Here is a 14,873-nt window from a genome sequence, read left to right on the forward strand (position 1 = left end):
TTATGGCAAAATCCTTCATCATGGCCTACGAAGGTCCAGTGGCCAACTGGTACTCTTACCAACCCTCGGGCTCCATCTCGAGCTGGCCTCAACTAAAGGCGAGGCTCAGACAAGACTTCCAAGGCTTTGGGCAACTCAACCCGAACACCATCGAAAATTTCCAGTGTCTGCAAGGAGACAAAGAACCACTCTATGATTACTTCCGAAGGTTTGTCCAGAAAAAGGCTCTGATTCCGAACTTCCCAGAGAAAGATGCGATCGCCAAGTGCATCGCCGGCTTACTACCCGGACAGCTAGCTTCGCACCTGTCCAGAGAGCCACCCAGAACACTGAGTGATCTGTATGCAGAAGCAGAAAAATATGCCAGGTCAGATGCAGACCACATACGAAGGGTCGAGCAACGAAGGATAATGAGGCAGGCTGAAAAACACAATTGGAACTATCAGAACAAAAACCCGCAGTTCGTGTTCCCTGTGGAACCTTCGCAAGAAACCAATCCCAAACAAGATCAGGACCCATTCATGACTCCCCCGAACAAGTCCCCCGAAGATCAACGCAATGGCTAAGGCCACAATCATTCAGGACACAGAGGCCGAGGCCACGGATGTGGTCGCGGAAAAGGTCGTGGACCTTCGCATGGACCAAAATTGTTTTCTGTCATTTCCATGGAAATGAGTCGGATCATACAACCAATTTCTGCCTTGAGAAAAAGAGAACATTAGAACGAATGGAAGAAGAAAAAAAAAGGCAAAAATGGTCAGCCACACTGCATGGTCAGGACCTTCGGCACCGCCATCCCCCCCAGCACCTACACTGTACAATCTAACTTTCCAACCCACGCCCGCTTTCTCCTATAACCCGTATCCAAACAACTGGCCCCCTCAGCCACCAGCTTACCCCAAACCACTCTCCCTACCTCCACCTTCGAGCCAACAGAAGAGGAATTACCTCCATCTCCCCCAGGGCAACCCCCAAAGCAAGAGCCCCAAAGTTCCCAACCTCCTCAGACAGCTGCTTTGCCATCCTTCGGCATGATCATGCCCATTATGGAGGGGGGGCTCTACCCTCGAGTTCCAAAATAAGAGACAACACAGAGACTATTTCAGGCAAGTCAGCAGCATCCTGGTTGACGGCCCGGCAAAGAAAACCCCTTGGTCTCACATACCAATAACCTTCTCAGAGGAGGACATGAGCCTCAACAGCTACCCTCACACTGATGCAATGGTGATCGAAGCCAACATCCAAGGCCGGACCATCGAAAAAATATTAGTTGAAACTGACAGCTCTGCAGACATCATCTTCTCGAGCACCTTTGACAGAATGAACTTGATAGAAACCTCCTCCAACCAGCCGAAATCCCCTTAATTGGGTTCAGAGGGAAAAAGGTCGAAGCTCTCGGCAAAATCTCACTCCCAGTCTCCTTCGGTGACACCACTAACCCAAGAACAGAACACATCACTTTCGACGTTGTCGAAATGAACTATCCCTACCTCGCCATCTTCGGTCGGGGGCTCATCAACAAATTCGAAGCAGTCGTGCACCAACTGTACTTGTGCATGAAAATGCCGGCGTTAAGGGGCATCATTACTATACGTGGCAATCAACAGCTTGCCAGAGACATTGAGCCAGGAGTAGCTCCGAGGCAAAGAAATGTTCATGCCCTCGAAGCTGAAAAGAGCACAGTCACAGAGAAGCTTAATAAAGAAAAAATAACCTTCGAGGAAGGGTGCGAAGTCAAAAGAGTACCCCTAGACAAGCACCTCCCGGATAAGATTGTAACAATCAGTGCAACACTCTCTGACAAAGAAAAAAAACTGCTTGACTTCCTAAACAAGAACAAGGATGTTTTCGCCTAGTCATCAGGAGACCTTCAGGGAGTCAGTAGGGACATAGTTGAACGTCGTTGTTGACACTCAAAATTGGCATGACCTGAAGTAGGCAAGGCCAAAATGGCCAATTCAATATTAACTCTTATTATTTTGCAAGTTTGGCATGTATGACCATTGTGCAGGATATGGAGATCGTTTTGGGATATTCTGGATATGATTTCATTAATGAGACAAAGATGGACACAAAAATGGATCAAGATGAGGTAAAATCATGGATTTGAATGCGCCAAAATGAAGCCCTCGTTGAGATGATCGAAACGGACATATGGATCATCTAATTCGGAGTCCGGGTGTAGGAGTTATGGCGCCAGGAAGTTCGCCTATCTGGGCAAAACCGGTCTGACCGGATTTGGGAACCGGTCTGACCGGTTTTGGCTGCTGTGCAGCGCGAGGAGTCCGTCTGACCGGATTTGGTGGCCAGTCTGACCGGTTTTTAGCAGATTAGTCCGAATTAGAGTTGTATTCTGAATATAAATATAAAGGGCTATGGCCGATTGAGACACACCCAGTCGAACAAAATATTATGCATCTACTTTTTACCTCTAAATCCTAGTCTTTTCCAATCTCTCTTGCTGTCTATCGTGATCTCCACGGCCATTGATGGCGTCCTAAGCTCGCTGGTCGACCTAGGGCACGTGCGGCGACGTTCACGCCCTGACGGGGTCACTCCCGGGCGAGAACTTCGACGGTCTTTGCTAGTTTGCTCGTAAACTAGTCGTTCTTCGTCACGTAAGCGCGTTGGTTATCCTTTGCTGGTTTGCTCGTAAACCTTGCCGCTCTTCACCACGTAAGTATGATACTTATCCCTCGAGACGACCGACTCCAGTGAAACTCTAGAAAGCGGTCTAACCGGTTTGCTCAACCGGTCTGACCGGTCTACGCAGCGTCGTTACTCTTCGCACGTTTGAGTGCTCACGTGTGTTGACCGAAACTTGCATCAACAATCGTCTTGACATCAAACCCGGTGCCAAGCCAAAAAAGCAAAGGCCCTGCAAGATGTCCGATGAAAAGGCTGCTGCCGTCAAAGCGGAGGTACATCGCTTGCTGGATGCGAAGGTCATTCGCGAAGTCAAATATCCAACTTGGCTTGCCAACACAGTACCATTCAAGAAGAAGAATGGCAAATGGAGAATGTGCATAGACTTCACAGACTTAAACAAAGCATGCCCGAAGGATGATTTCCCTCTCCCATGAATTGACAAAATCATTGATGATGTTGCAAATAGTCAGTTAATGTCACTTCTGGACTGCTTCTCTGGGTATCACCAGATCTGGATAAGAAAGGAAGATGTTGAAAAAAATAGCTTTATAACCCCCTTCGGCACATACTATTTTGTAAGGATGCCCGAAGGTCTGAAAAATGCCGGCCAGTCATTTTCGCGGATGGCCTCCAAAGTTTTGGAATCACAGTTAAAAAGAAACATCCTAGCTTATGTCGATGACATTGTCGTCATCAGTGCAGCACGACGAGACCACATCTCAGACCTGGCAGAAACCTTCGCCAACCTCTGGAAGGCAAACCTGAGCCTTAACCCCGAAAAATGTGTCATTGGAGTACACAGGGGAAAAATCCTAGGATGCTTGGTCTCAACCAAAGGCATCGAAACAAATCCAGACAAAATTGCAGCTCTCTGCGACATGGAAGAGCCACAGTCAATCAGGGATGTACAAAGGCTCACAGGAAGAATTGCTGCTCTGAACAGATTCATCCCATGCTCGGTAGATCGAAGCTTGCCTTTCTTCAAGGTGCTCCGAAGCTCACAAAAATTTGAATGGGGCGATCAACAAAGAGAACCATTTAATTCCCTCAAAGAATACCTCCAGCACATGGCTAAGCTAACCTCTCCAGACCCAAAGGAGACACTCCTGTATACACCTCAGCTTCTCAAAAAGCTGTTAGTGCCGCTTTAGTTGTCGAAAGAGAGACAGATGGCACTCGCAAGCAATTACCAGTTTACTTCGCATTAGAAGCTCTAGCAGGATCCAAGTTGCATTACTCGGAACTTGAAAAAATAGCCTATGCAATTATCATGGCCTCCCGCAAGCTTCGTCACTACTTCGAAGCTCACAAAATTTTAGCCATCTCCAACCAACCTCTGCATGTCCTGTTTCACAACAGAGAGGCTTCCCCAAGGATAGCCAAATGGGCCTCAGAACTTTCAGAGCTGGTAGTTGATTTCGAAAGACGAACAACGATTAAGTCCCAGGTCCTACCTGATTTCATAGTAGATTGGACATCACCCGAAGTCCAGGAAGAAGAGCCCTTAGAAACATGGACCATCCACTGTGACGAAGCTTGGCAGAACGAATGTGTCGGCATCGCAGCAATACTCGAGTCACCTTCGGGAGTAAAAATAAGATATGCTGCTCGTTTAAACTTAGATCAGACAGCACCATCCATAAACAACACAACTGAATACGAAGCTCTCTTACTTGGGCTCCGCAAAATGAAGGCACTCGGACATCAAAACTGTGTCATCAAGAGAGATTCGAAGGTCATAGCAGACCACATAGAAAAAGAATCCGAAGCTAAGAAACCAGAGCTTATCCAATACTTGGAAGCTGTAAGGGCAATGGAGAAGCATTTCAGAGGCTTTACCATCACTCATATCCCTCGCGCCCAGAACGATGAAGCCGACAGACTCGCAAAAGCAGCTGCTAGAAAGAAGCAACTCCCGCCGGATGTTTTCTTCAAGGAAATCTCTACACCTTCGACCAGGGCAAGGAAGGAAAGCAGAATCAATGCAATCTTTAGCGAAGATTGGAGGGCACCGATAATGGCGTACCTTTGGGGCCATTACGAGCTTTCCGACGAAGCAGAAGAGAAAAGACTCTCTCAAAGGACAAGAGGTTATGTCATGTCGCAAGGTGAGCTATACAATTCAGGGGTATTAACCCCCTGGCTCAAGTGCATTCCAGTAGATCAAGGCACAGAACTCATCAAAGAGATTCACTCCGGCATTTGCGGATCTCACATTGGAATCAAACCACTTGCAGCAAAAGCTTTTAGGCAGGGATTTTTCTGGCCATCAGCGTTGAAAGACGCGGAAAGAATTGTCAAGATATGCGAAGCTTGCCAAAAATTGGGCCCCAAATCCAACAGACCTTCGGAACCCTCGCAGCTGATAGCTCCCGCCTGGCCCCTCTAACGGTGGGGCATGGACCTGGTAGGCCCCCTGCCTACCGCCCAAGGAAACTACAAATATGCAGTGGTCACTTTAGAGTACTTCACCAAGTGGATCGAAGCCAAGCCCCTGATAAATATCACCTCTGAAGCAGTCCGAAAATTCTTCTGGCAGACCATCATATGCAGGTTCGGGGTATCAAAGGAGCTCACAGTTGACAACGGCAAACAGTTTGACTCGCAACCATTCAGAGAATTCTGCCGAAGCATAGGAACCAAACTCATGTTTGCCTCAGTCTACCACCCCCAATCTAACGGGGCCGTGGAGCGCGCCAATGGTGTCATCTTCACAAGCATCAAAAAGTGCCTTTTTGATTAAAAAAAAGGGAAAGTGGGTTGATGAACTCCCGAAAGTTGTCTGGTCACATAATACGACCAAAACTAGATCCACCAAATTCACTCCATTCAGGCTGTTGTACGGCGCCGAAGCCATGAGTCCAGAAGAGCTAAAGAACCAAAGCCTAAGAGCGACCTCCGCACCAGAAGGCAACGAGCCTCCGGACGAGTCAGACATAATAGAGCTTGACATCTTACAAGCAACCTCCAACTTGAGCAAATACCAAAATGAAACTAGAAGGTTGAGGGATAAGAAAGTGGTCAAGAAGAACATCTCTGTTGGGGATTGGGTCCTCAAGTGAAGGCCAAATGCAGAAAACATAGGAAAAATGGAGTCAAAATGGGACGACCCATACCTCGTCATCTCCAGCAAAAGGCCCGGGTCATACCACATAGCTGACTCCGAAGACAACGAGCTGCCGCATTCATGGAATGCTGATAGCCTCAAGAAATACTATATCTAGCAAAATGTAAAACGGGCTGGATTGCGAACCTATAAGCAGGACCAGACCCATTAGGTATTTTTCACTTTCCTTTTCATCTCTAAACCTTCGGGCCGTACTCTTTTCCTCACAAAAGGGGACTTCATCAAGGAGGTGAGGTTTTTAACGAGGCGACCCCTTGTAAATTTCATTACTTCATGAATGAAAACAATTTCCCCAACATCCCGAAGCTCCCGACAATCGAAGCAGCATTTAAGCTGCAAGCTTCGACCGTCGCTCGACACAATTCGCAAAGTTAAGTCAGCTAGGCTCGTATCCCCCACGAGCCTAGAATACTTATCCAAAAGGGGATCCAAAAACTTGCTTCGGGCAACATGGGCAAAGTGTGTGTGTGGGGGGGGGGGGGACGTTTTCCTCCAAAATAGCCCACGTCGCCCGAAGCCAAAACACCTTCGCCCAAAAACTAAAGTGCAATAAGCACTCAAAGGCAAGGGGCTGTAGACCTAGCGTCGAAGCCAAAACACCTCCGCCCAAAATTAAAAGTGCAATAAGTACTAAAAGGCAAGGGGCTGTCGACTTAGCGTCGAAGCCAAAACACCTTCGCTGTAAAAGTCAAAAGTGCAACAAGCATTAAAAGGCAAAGGGCTGTCAACCTAGCGTCAAAGCCAAAACACCTTCGCCGTAAAAGTTAAAAGTGCAACAAACACTAAAAGACAAGGGGCTATCGACCCAGCGTCAGAGCCAAAAACAACTTCGCTCAGCCTCAACCAACATGTGCAAGGCGAGGGGAGACATTTTTTCTAAAAACAAAATCTGCCCATGCTGATTAAGGCATGCGGTCAACCATACACGGACGAAACCCCAAAACACATTCGCTCAGCCTCAACCAGCATGTGTATGGTGGGGGGAGACATTTTTTCTAAAAACAAGACCTGCCCATGCTGTTGAAGGCATGCGATCAGCCACACAAGGACGAAACCCCAAAATACCTTCGCTCAGCTTCAACCAGCATATGCAAAGTTGGGGAGAGACGTTTTTCCAAAAGACAAAATTACCTATGCTGCTCGAAGCTCAGGATCAACGGCATCAGCCCGAAGCCCAAAAACCTTCGCCCAGATTCAACCAGCGCGGGCAAGGTGGGGGGAGACGTTTTTTCAAAAGACAAAATTACGCAAGCTGCCTAGTATCGGCACACAAAAATAAACGCGCAAGACAAAATCGCAAAAAGTGAAAGACAAAGAACAAGCCAGACACGACATCCATTTACATCAAACATAAGGTCAACATTTTTCACCTCAAGAGAGTATCATTCACCACACAAAACGATTTAAATACTCCTAGCTCCGCTAGCATCCAAAAACTCGGCAACACTCGCGCCAGGATGCTCGAAGCTGAACCGCTCCCAATCAGACCAGAGCGCAGCAACACCGTCACATCTGACCCGCAGGGGCGCCGCAATAAGAGTTCGTCCTGCCGACACGATTACCTGGCCAGGGTGGGAATATTTACATCAGCATCCACAGACAAAAGTTATAAAAGTCTCGAGTTCATTTCATAAACTAAACTCCAAGATCTTCGGGCTCTCTTCGTCATCGCTCCTAGCCACGCCAGACGTCCCGGCGATCTCCTCAGCATCAGCACCCTCGTTCACAATACTCTTCGCAGCTTCACGAGCTCGCTTGGACTACACAATAAAGCACAGTTAGAAAACGTTTAGCAAACGAAAAAAGCAAACTCGAAGGATAACACCCTAACCTCTTCAAGACGTTGGCGGGCGGTATCCCGCAAAACTTGCCGTCCAGCAGATAACCAGAACCTTTGCAGAAAAGCCCTTTTCACAGATTGAATCCTGTCAGTGCAAGCTTCCAACTCTGAAGACTACGGGAACTGATACCCGGGAGCGGCAATCTTGTCCAAGTCTTGGCAGCCTTCGTGCTTGAGCAACACGAAAGCATTCTCGCACGAGATAACTGCCGAGTTGTCTGAAATATTTGTCAAGATATTCCCCAAGACTGCAAACTCCTTTAGCATCCAGTCTAGCAAACCAGAAACCTCCGGCCCACCAGACTTCACCAAAGGCTCGGGCTCCGCCTCGAAAGTAGCAAGTGCGTCACGGTAAGCTTCGAAGATAGCGTCGCTCTTTTCCTCAATGACGTCACTTGCATCACTGAGCAGCTGCATATTCTCTTGAGCCTCTTTTTGCAATTTCTCAATCAGCACATCTTTTTTTGGAACATTCGGCAGAAAGTTGAATGGCAAGACCTTCAGCCTTCTTAGTGTTGTCAACTCCCTTAACAACCTCCTGCCTCAAACCTTCGATGGTTGCCTCCCTCGAGTCCAACTCTTTCTGCATCTCGGCAATAGCAACATCTTGATGTCTAACCTTCTCTTCCAGTTCCTCATTCTGTTTACCCCAAAGGTCTTCAACATTTTGGAGCGTCGCAACCACTTTATTTAAGCGCTCGTTGTCAACAACCAGCCCAAGTCTTTCAGCCGAAGAATAAAGCATCCTATCGGACTCAGTCTTCGCCTTCCGAAGCAGCATACCTCCAGCTACAAGAGCCTGCACATAATCGCGTGAGACCCCCAAAACCAAACAAACCCCCAGAGCATCTGGCAGGAACACGAACCTTCGCATTCATCGCCGCTATTACCCAGCCCAAGTCCCCGATACCATAACCTTCGAGTTCTTTCTTGAAACCTGGCCACGAAGAACCCATAACCATTAAAATGATCCACCACGCATTATACCAAGGTTTACAAAAATACCTTTGACATCGAAGAGCTCCTTCTCCAGCCGACACGCCTCGGTGTGCGAAGAGCCGTCACCCGAGGGAGGAGGCACCCCCGCGGCACCAGCTTCTATCACATGGCTCAATTCCGCCATCATCGTAGCAACATCTACTTAACGCACCCAGGGGAGATAAGGATCAATATCCGGCCCTTGAAAATCAAGAGGACGAGGTAATAGAATCCCAGCTAGCTCTTCGAAGCGAAGCTGTCCGCCATCTCTCGATTCATCACCCATCAAGATCTCCGCAGCATCCATCGGGCCCTCTCGAGGCGCTGTAGAAACGGCCTTGGTCTTCTCGCCATCAACACTCTCAAGCACCTTCGAAGGTTCAATGCCCGAAGCCGCACCAGCTGTGCTGGCAACCTTCGAAACAACCTTCGCTGGAGCGGAGCTTTGCTTAGCAATGGCCACGGTCGCAGGTACAATAGGGTCAATAGTTGCCCCCTAATCTTCAAGGTCTAGTAAACTAACACTCCGAAGACCCGTACCACTTGACCGATGGAGGCTCACAACCACATCACCAACACTGTCTGGGCCTGAAAGAAGGGACCCAAATTGATCAAGATAAAGCTCCATGGGCTCCCCCCGGAGAGGGCAGTAGCTTATTGTCTCCTCCAATTCTCGTAAAAAAGATTCGCTACAAAGTTTGCTACGAGAAACCCCCCCGAAGGTAACGAGCCAAACGGTTACCTTTCTTTGATGAAGGAACCTTCGGTGGCGGGTGAGGTGGCCTCGCCGTCGGAACCTTCGGGTTACCCTTTGACAACTCGACCACGGCAGACGAAATCTTCCTTTTCTTAGCAGCGGGATCTTTGCCCGAAACACCCTTGCTCCTCTTCTCGAGTTTCTTGGGCTCTTCCCGATCCGGGTACTTCACACCCATAACAGTGAAAGATCGGTTCACTCGGATCCCCCCTGAGCAGCAGATAACAAAGAAAAATCTTACTCCTTAGAAAGGTACGGCCCCGCTACCTCTGAAGCCCTCCGCTCAACCTCCACGACAATGGCCTCGCTCGACTCTCCGGGCGGCTTCGACAAAGAAAACTTCGGGAAGGGGAGCGTCTCTTTTAGCCCACGCACCCGAACCTTCGCAAGGGGGCCCGCAAGCCATCCATCTGACAAGGGCCAAACATTTGCACAAACAAACTCCTCAATCAAATCTCTACCCCCGATCAGGTCAGCCGGCGCTGTAAAGGCGTCCAAGCACTCCCGATATCCAACACTTGACCTCCGGAAGTCGGCCTGGCTGATGTGCTCCACAAGCTGAACCTTCGAGGGCAGAGGACATGACACCTTCGCAGGGTCCTCGGCACTGGAAAAACCAGCCTTAGCATAAAACCAAAACTGGGCCCAGTCATCATCCCAATGGTTCTTCTAGCAGTAGGACAGCTCCAAACGCTCGATCTTCTGAGTCCTATTGGGCCTTCGAGGGACGAAAGTACAGCATCCGCTCTGAGCACTGAATGCCTCGTCCTCATCTTCAAATCGAACTTTTCGGCCTTGCGGATGCATCTCATATAAGTGACAAAACGCATCAACAGAGATAGGGCCCCAGAAAGTCTTGACAGCCTAGAAAAATTTTGACAGTTGCACGATCGCATTGGGCGTCAACTGATGAATTTTAACCTTGAACCGAGCCAGTATCTCTGGAACAGCCGGATCAAGAGGAAACCGAAGCCCAGCGACAAAAAAATCGTGAAACACAACACATTCCCCATCTTCGGGGTTGGGCGTTTCCTCCGCTTGAGGCGGGCGACACACTCCCGCGGGAAAGTACCCCCTCTCGACATACGACTCAAGCAGGGCCGCAGAGATGAGCGAAGGTCCAATCCTTAGGGTTGGCTCGGGCTTGTCCTGCTTCATCAGTTCTAACAGGTCAGCGTCAACGTTCGACAGATCTTCCTCCCCCTCCGAAAGATGACCCCTTTCTTCACCCGATCCCGCACCTTCGGAAGCGTCCTTTGCAGTCAGACGAATGCGAGCCATTCCTGCAAAATCGCAAGTACGGATCATTAAGTAAAAAAACTTACAAAAACTGCAAAGACGCGAAGCTCCGTAACAGGCCACAGATGCGGGAGCACTCGAGGTTTCCAACAAATTGCAGCGCTACACGTGGCAATCTTAGAGAAACGGGCAGAGCTTCGCTACAGGCAGGAGGCGTGAAAGTGACGCCTCACCCCCCCTTATATAGGGGGGTAAAAGTGAACAGTAATACCAGTGGTAAAATCGAGAAGAATTCCAAGAGTCACCCAACTAACAGTCGACACGTGTAAAAAATTCACCTTCGGCTCGTCCCAACCTCCGACGTGGGGAGACATTTTTTGGTTGCAGGTAATAGATGCTTCGAGGGTTCGGCCCGTCGGAGTTGGCCCTCCCCCACAAGGGGCTACTGTTGGGGATCACTGTCTCGCAAGTCGGAGGTTGCCCAAAGCTACGAGGCGGAAAAACCAAGCAGGCCGGAGCTAACCCAAAGACAGCCGAAGGTCTCAGGAGGCACCCGGAGGTCTTCGGAATCGATCGAAGGTCCTGAGAAGCACCCGAAGGTCTTCTGAGAAGGCCGAAGGTTAACTGCAAACCCGAAGGTTCCATCGCCAGCCCGAAGGTCTAAGGATACCTTCGGGGTAGCGTCCCGCATACGAATCGGATAGGGTAGACAACTTGTACACTCCAACCTGTATGAAATGACCTTCGACCCCGAATATCCCACGAATATTCCTGGTTGGTGGGGGCATTATAGTCAATATGTAACAAAGGTTGGGGGTATAAATACCCCCAACCAATCTGTACTGGACACGTGCTAATACGAAGGCAATACTCTGCTACTTTGTCTTGTTTAACCTTCGTGTATGCTCTTTGTCTCTCAGGGAAATGCGTTGCCGCAGGAGTGCTGAGCGTTTGCTTCCTGAAATAAACCAGACCTCGTTGTATGTCTGAAATTGTCATTCTGCTGTTGCTGCATAGTGTTTGAGCCTTTGCTTAAATAAGGCCGACCTCTATGCAGCTCTGAATGGGCCAATCTGCTGTTGCTTCACAAGAATTTAGCTACAGGTCTCCGATGCAGTGTTGGTCAGTTTGACGACGGCTGCTGAATACGATCTCAAGAAACAGGTAGTCAGAGACTAATTTGACCAAAGCTGTAGATAAACGTGCAAAGACTCCATCGTATGATCAACTGGAACAGTTTGCCCCCACCTCAATCGATCAAATAATTGCAAGGACAGTACAGATTCTCGAGGATGGATGGCAACCATTAGGAACCTGCATCGCAGGTTCAGAAAATCTTGTCAGATACTAACATAGGACCATGAGTGCGTAGCTGGTTCTGAAATCATTGGAGGACAGTTATTTGATCAGTTGAAGTGTTGCAGAGGCCCAAAGCAACGGTCCGTGAGCATATCAAAGATATGCAGTGCCATCTGCAGGCAGGAACAGGGCATGTGTGTGCCTCAACTGGCTGAGCACAACTATATGAGTTGCCATGGCAGGATGCTGCAAGTCTCTGGATGACGAGACGCCTATCATTTCACATAGCAAGTTCACTGCACCTAACGAGATGAGCAGTGCGATGGGTACGTTCTACAAACTGAAGCACTTCACTTTATTTTCGTTTCCAACCGAAACAAAAGTGTCAGAGCAAAATCACATATAACCATCTTCTGCAAAAAGGAAAAAAGATTAAAGACTAGTGCTAGTGCATTATTTCTTTTTGGGAAAGACTAGTGCATTATATCATTATATGTGTTGTGCGTAGTAGTTGATATAAACAAAGCGCTTATATCTCTTGACATTGAAAAAATAAATAAAAGCAAGGTCCATACCTTAATAATTTTTATGATTTTTTTGAAAGGGATATTGTTTATGATTCATCACAAAGTACAATTCCATGATTAAGTAACTAACTGGGCTATAAATATTTCCTCTTTTTTTTTCTCTCCACCGCCAAAGAAGAATAAACTGATGGATGGAGAGCTCCAATCATTGTTCTTGCTTGCTCGCTGCCATATACCAAAACGGCAAAACACGACAGACACTACAGCTCATGACAGGCACCATGTTCTTCTCTCGGGCAGCATTCCTTCTGTCCAACTCCTAATCAATAATCTCCAAGTGCAATCCAGCAGATCGGAGCAACAAAAAAAAGAGAGAAGGGAAATAAAATAACAATCATTGCGTGAGAATCGAAACAATAAACTTGTATCTCAGAAAAGAGACGAACATTGTGCCTGCCTTCTATATACTATACACGTAGTACTATAACTCCTTTACACTGTTTTCTTGACAAGGATGAAGCCTGAGAATTGTCAGCATCTATCCATCATCTTTAGCTGAATTTTGTTCTTCTCCAAGCACAATTACCTGCAAATCTAGACTGAGCAGCGTGATCATTGGTTTGCTGGCACTAGCATTGAGCAGTGCAGGTCGGCATGTCCTTGGTGTGCGACAAGTGCCCGTTGGAAAGCGTCAGGATTTGCTTGCTTCAGTTCCGGCACGAGCAGAGCGTTCTGGACGCGGCCAGCTCCGCTCACCTCCTCTCCCAGACCACGACGCATTGCATGCACTGGTGGCCCTCGATTTGAACTCTCGTTGACACATTGGTCCCGGTGGCTGGGCCCACTTGTCATTAGCAGACTGGGCGGTAATTCCTTTTCTCATCGTGCTATCTACACAACACAACGTTATACTCCTGAGGGAGGAAAGGGCACACGGCGCGGGGCGGGCAAAATGTGGTGCGCCCGCTGACTCGCACGTGTGGTCCCTGCCTGGTCAGAGGTGGATAAAGCCGGCGGTCGCCGCCGGTGGAGAAATTGAAGCACGCAGAACGTGGTGTGCCGGGGAAGAGATGGCGAGGAAGCCCCCGCAAGTTTCGACCTCGTGTCGTGTGGGGGCGCGGCGGGGTCGGATAATGTTATACTCTAGATCGACACAGTGCACAGATCGAGTGAGAATTTTTTTTTCTTTTTTTGAGTACAAGTGTTCTAGATCTACAACATATACACACACAGAGAGAGGACCTTCGCCACCAATAGAGGCGGAGCTCGAGCCGGCCATCTCGGGTTCGGTGATATAGATCCACTCAAAGGCGGCAACGAGTGGTGCAGAGACGTCGAGGCCGGCACGACGGCGTCGAGGACGGTGGCGGGGACGGCGGGGCAGAAGTGACGGCGGCGGCGCAGACAACTCCAGGGATATCGGCGGGGTTCTCCCCGTCACTGGCTGCGCACCCTCTCGATCGGTTAGGGTTTTGGGGAGCACGGCGAACTTTGGCGTGCGTGCCCCCTGCGGCCCCCACCTTTCTTTTATAGCGCAGTGTGACGGAGGCCCGCCAACCATAGTGGGTTGGGCGCCCCCGATCAGGGCGCGAGGGGGAGACGGAGTCGGACTCTGCCGTTGGGCTGAGTCCGTTCCGAGATCAAACCTAACATTCTCCCCCTTGATCTCTACTATTCCTTTCAACTTTACACTTTATCTTTAACACTTTTAATTTTACTCGTTCCATCACATATTAGCACATAGAGCATGCTTCATCATCACGGCCGGTTGCCGATAGATTCAACAGCTACCATACACTGCACTATATTGAAACGAATTCTTTAACTTTTGGGCCCTATAAGGTCCAGGAGTCACATGCTTTCCCTTAAACCCATGCCGGCTACGTGTTCACTAAACACGCTGGGTGGTAAGCCTTTTGTGAGCGGATCCGCAAGTATTTTCTTTGTGCTTATATGCTCAAGAGTAATGGAGTGATCCTGGATTTTCTTTTTCACAACATAAAACTTTATGTCAATATATTTGGCAGCACCACTTGACTTATTGTTGTGAGCATAGAACACTGCAGGTTCATTGTCGTAGTACATTCTCAGTGGTCTTTGAATGCTGTCTACCACTCTTAAACCGGGTATGAATTTTTTTAACCATTCTACCTGCCCCGAGGCCTCATAACATGCAACAAATTCTACATACATCATTGATGATGCAGTGACACTTTGTTTGGAGCTTTTCCAAGATATAGCTCCTCCTAGCGAGAGTAAAAACATAACCGGACGTGGACTTCCGGTCATCTATGTCTCCCGCAAAATCTGCATCTGAGTACCCTTCTATCTCTAGGGTGTCAGATCTTCTATACGTTAACATGAGGCCTTTTGTGCCTTGCACATAGCGCAAAGCTTTCTTTACCATTATCCAGTGTGGCTGTCCTGGATTACTTTGATATCTGTCAAGTATCCCGG

At 48.6% G+C, this 14,873-nt stretch overlaps 1 long non-coding RNA gene across 1 annotated transcript; it reads right to left on the reverse strand.

The window, feature by feature from the left end:
- Positions 1-7,119: 7,119 nt before the first annotated feature.
- LOC120667804 lies at positions 7,120-9,705 on the reverse strand. Its single transcript, XR_005672214.1, has 4 exons — positions 9,337-9,705; positions 8,483-8,753; positions 7,608-8,415; positions 7,120-7,536 (listed from the first exon to the last, which is right to left on the reverse strand). It is a non-coding gene; the product is annotated as an uncharacterized LOC120667804 (long non-coding RNA).
- Positions 9,706-14,873: the final 5,168 nt, after the last annotated feature.

The sequence above is a fragment of the Panicum virgatum genome, chromosome 3N (genome assembly GCF_016808335.1).
Source record: "Panicum virgatum strain AP13 chromosome 3N, P.virgatum_v5, whole genome shotgun sequence".
Taxonomy (NCBI): domain Eukaryota; kingdom Viridiplantae; phylum Streptophyta; class Magnoliopsida; order Poales; family Poaceae; genus Panicum; species Panicum virgatum.